Genomic DNA, 4,644 nt, shown 5'->3' with positions numbered 1-4,644 from the left:
CAGGGGTAAGTGTTACGTCTTGTTGACGAGCATAGGTACTTGAGTAGATAAGTATCTCACATATACAAATCTTTTCTAATGTGTTTTACGCCTTTGTTTTACACTTTTCAGCCGTTTATTTCTAAGTGGTTTCGTGTGTAGTTAGATATTTATAGCATGGTATCAAAACATCTATACACAGAGGCATACGCTATCAAATACAAACACGCATATATATATATATATATATATATATATATATATATATATATATATATATATATATATATATATATATATATATATATATATATATATATATATATATATATATATAATATACACAGTATATATAAATAAATGTTTGTACGTTTGTGCGTTATGGAAATCCGCATCGCTTGACCAATGTAGGCAAAATTTGGCATGTGGCCATCATTTGACCCAACTTACATCATAGGGTACGTTTCAAACCGGTACCCTCTTCCTCTTCCCCTTCCCCCATCCCCCTACCCTCTTACCTTTGCAACATATGTGGTAACCGCTTGACTGATGTAGACAAAATTTGGCAAGTGGCCATCATCTGTCCAAAATTAGGTAATAGGGTAGGTTTTCATATTTGTAACCCATTCCCCTTCTCCTTCCACCTACCCCCTTCCCTTTGTAACTTATGTGGTAAATAAACTCTACGGGTTTATCATACCTCATTTCATGTACTCGAGACCATAGGAATTTATTATTAAAAACGCTTTTCTTTCCTATAATTAATAATTCTGTATCAATGTTTGTGTTTGGGTTTAGTTGGGATGTGTTTAGGTGTTTAGGTTTAGTAAGGGGTGTGTTTAGATCAGTGGTGGGTAAATGGGACAGTCACCACAATAATACCTGTTTAAAAGGGACAGTCACCACAGTGATACCTGGATAAAATGGACAGTTACCACAGTAATACCTGGATAAAAGGGGCAGTCAGCACAGTAATACATGGATATAAGGGACAGTCAGTAGAATCATACCTGTATAAAAAGAACAGTTACCACAGTAATACCTGGATAAAAGGGACAGTCAGCACAGTAATTCTTGGATAAAAAGGACAGTCACCACAGTAATTCTTGGATAAAAGGGACAGTCACCACAGTAGTACCTGGACAAAAGGGACAGTCACCACAATAATACATGGATAAAAGGGACAGTCAGTGGAATCAAACCCGTTTAAAAGGAACAGTTACCACAGTAATACCTGAACAAATGAACAGTCACTACAGTAACATATGGACACATGGGACAGTCAGCAAAGTCATATTTGGATAAAATGGACAGTCAGCACAGTAATTCCTGGATAAAAGGAACAGTCAGTAAAAGGAGGTGCAGGAAAAATTTTCTGAGTCCTTCAGAGTTTTCCTGGGCAGTACCAGGTTGGTCAGCTAGTAGGCTATTACACTATGTGTGTGTGTGTGTGTGTGTGTGTGTACGTACAAGACTATGCACATGAATTTTAAAAGCATTATATTTCTCTTTCTTTCTCTTGGTGCGAGCACGGCATATCCAAAGGCGTATTTATTATTCAGGAGCATAAATTCTAGACATGATTCAGTTCAGTTCTGTTCAACAAAATGTAAGCTTATGCATTTCCCATCTCTCTCTCTCTCTCTCTCTCTCTCTCTCTCTCTCTCTCTCTCTCTCTCTCTCTCTCTCTCTCTCTCTCTCTCTCTCTCGCAGTTTATGTTCCGTGTCTAGGGACCTCTTGCTTTTGAAATATCTTGTATGTATGTATGTATGTATGTATGTATGTATGTATGTATGTATGTATGTATGTATGTATGTATACATATACACATATACATATCTTTGTGTGTGTAATGTACTGCATGACATTTAATGATATATAATAACATTTAAAGAATATGAAGGTGAAATATAGATATACTAAATATTACTAAACCTAATACCATTTATTTATGAATACTTGATTTATGAGCCATCGTTGTGCTATCAACTACAACAACAGTCTTGATAAACATATTCCTAATGGACCCCTATATACCTTCCTTATTTTTTATTATTTATTTGTTCGTGATATTTATTTTACTCTCGCTTTTTTCCTTTCATTTTGAACATTATTCTGTATATGGTTAAATCAAGTATTGTGGAAATGCAATATGATAAGTTTATGTCCAATTCAGAATAGACTAGATTTTTAATTTGATATAATATTTTAGAATGCCAAGAATTTTTATCCAATTTTAAATAATATTTAGAATGCCAAGAATTTTTAAGTAATTAATTTTATATAATATTTAGAATGCCAAGAATATTCATCTAATTAATTTTATATAATATTTAGAATGCCAAGAATTTTCATCTAATTCTATATAATATTTAGAATGCCAAGAATTTTTGTCTGATTAATTTGACATAATATTTAGAATGCCAAAAATTTTTATCTAATTAAAATATACATAATATTTACAATGCCAAGAATTTTTATCTAATTAATTTTATATAATATTTAGAATGCCAAGAATTTTTTTATCTAATTAATTTTATATAATGTTTAGAATACCAAGAATTTTTATCCAATTAATCTCTCCTTTTTCTTTGCAGAATGGTGTGGGTTGGAGAACACAGCCGACTAGGAGTTAGAGAACAATATTTAATTCTTTCAAGAATGATGCATCTCAACCTACATACAAGTCGAATCTTGGAAGAGAAAAGGACTTCCTTATTCTACAATGAAGGGAATATTTTATATGAAAATAAAGTTGTGAAAAAACAGTTAAAAACTGATATATTGTAAAGTGAAACTAGGAAAAAACACATTGTAAAAAGGCGCGATTACCTTGTACAAGGAAAAGGGATTGTTTTATTGTTTTAATGAATTTTCATTTTTTTAAATTTTTAATTTATGTTCTAATGCGAAAATTCTATTGAATGAAATGCGCAAGAATAGAAATTTTTAAAATAGGACATATAAAAAGGTTGTTGATTTTAAACCAATGTAAAGCTTAGGAATATTTAAACTGAAAAACGGAAGACATTGTTAAAAAAAATCGGATTTCCTCAAACAAGAAAAAAGGATTTGTTATATTTCAATGAATATTTCCTTATCAATGGCATTAATTTGAAAACGATAAAAATATATCTGTATATATGGCAAAAAACTCGAGAAGATATTATAAACAAAACATGTTCTCGTGCAAAGATTCTATTGAATGAACTGCGCATGAATAAACACTGACAAATTCGGCAAAATTAAGGCGTATAAAAGATTGTCAGAATACGAATAAGACAAATATTGAAAGAAATTGAACAGGAAACGCGACCTTATGATTCAACAGCGTCAACAATTTCCCCTATTGAAATGTTCGTCCTTTTTTTCCAACCCAGAATATATATATTTATTGCGAAATAAACGGTTATTCCATTTTCAGTCTCTCCACGCGTTACAGAATTATTCTGTTAGTAATCTTTCTCTCTCTCTTTTTTTAAGGTACATAGATATACATACACACACACACACACTATACTATATATATATATATATATATATATATATATATATATATATATATATATATATATATATATATATATATATATATATATATATATATATATATATCTAGAGCTTGATGATAATAAGCTAAAATTACTATTATATTGACTGTTATAATTATTGTAATTAAAATCAAGAAACTGAAAGTCTATCACAATTGAATGATCAACTAAAAAATAAATTCATTATTTCGATTTAATAACCAACTTCCAGATGACATTGTCCAAGATGGCGAATTTGTCGAAACACATCAGAAGGAACACCAGAAGATCATTTGGGAATATTTTGCCCATTTCATCTTTAAGGAGAGAGGGAAATTTAGGAGAGAGGAAAATTTAGAGAGAGGGAAATTAAGGAGAGAGGGAAATTTAGGAGAGGGGGATATTTAGGAGAGAGGAAAATTAAGGAGACAGGAAATTTGAGAAAATTAAGGAGAGGGAAATTAAGAATAGAGGAAAATTTAGGAGAGAGGGAAATTAAGGAGAGAGGAAAATTAAGGATAGAGGAAAATTAAGGGAGAGGAAAATTAAGGGGAGAGAAAATTAGGGAGAGAGAGTGAAATTAAGGAGAGCGAGAAATTGAGAGAGGAGAACTGGAAGAAAATTAAAGAGAGAGAAAATTAAGGAGAGGGCGAAAATTAAGGAGAGAGAAAATTAAGGAGACCGGAAAATTAAGGAGAGCGGAAAATTAAGGAGAGAGGAAAATTAAAGAGGAAAATTAAAGAGAGGAAAATTAAGAAGCGAAGATTAATTCCCCGAAATCCCAAGACGTGGCTTATGCTCATTTTTTTAAGCCCAAGACGTGGCTTATGCTCATTTTTTTTTTTAAGACTCAATCATCCATTTCATTTTTTTTTTTGCCTCTTCCCGGAATCAGGTCGAGTTTAATTAATCCGTCTTCAAATGAATTGCAGTCCGAGATGAAGAAAAAAATGAAGCTATACAAGAAGATGAATTGGAAGTAGTTCTCATATCTGTTTTTGTGTGTAATTAACTGTGTCTTTGACTGTTTTTCATTTTTTTTATAACTGTCTTTTCAGTGTCAGAATGTTTGACTGTTTCATTACGCAGTTTGTTATGAGATGATGATGATTTTTTCATGATTTTGTATTTTTT

At 31.3% G+C, this 4,644-nt stretch overlaps 1 long non-coding RNA gene across 1 annotated transcript in view; it reads left to right on the top strand.

Moving 5' to 3' along the window:
* LOC136842953 (uncharacterized) overlaps nt 1-3,481 on the top strand; it is a 153,175-nt gene extending 149,694 nt beyond the window's left edge. The window contains exon 5 of the long non-coding RNA XR_010854383.1: nt 2,578-3,481. This is a non-coding gene — a long non-coding RNA (uncharacterized lncRNA). The remainder of the gene's footprint in view (nt 1-2,577) is intronic.
* Nucleotides 3,482-4,644: the final 1,163 nt, after the last annotated feature.

This window comes from Macrobrachium rosenbergii, chromosome 10, assembly GCF_040412425.1.
Source record: "Macrobrachium rosenbergii isolate ZJJX-2024 chromosome 10, ASM4041242v1, whole genome shotgun sequence".
NCBI classification, from domain to species: domain Eukaryota; kingdom Metazoa; phylum Arthropoda; class Malacostraca; order Decapoda; family Palaemonidae; genus Macrobrachium; species Macrobrachium rosenbergii.
This window is presented reverse-complemented; position numbering and strand designations above follow the sequence as displayed.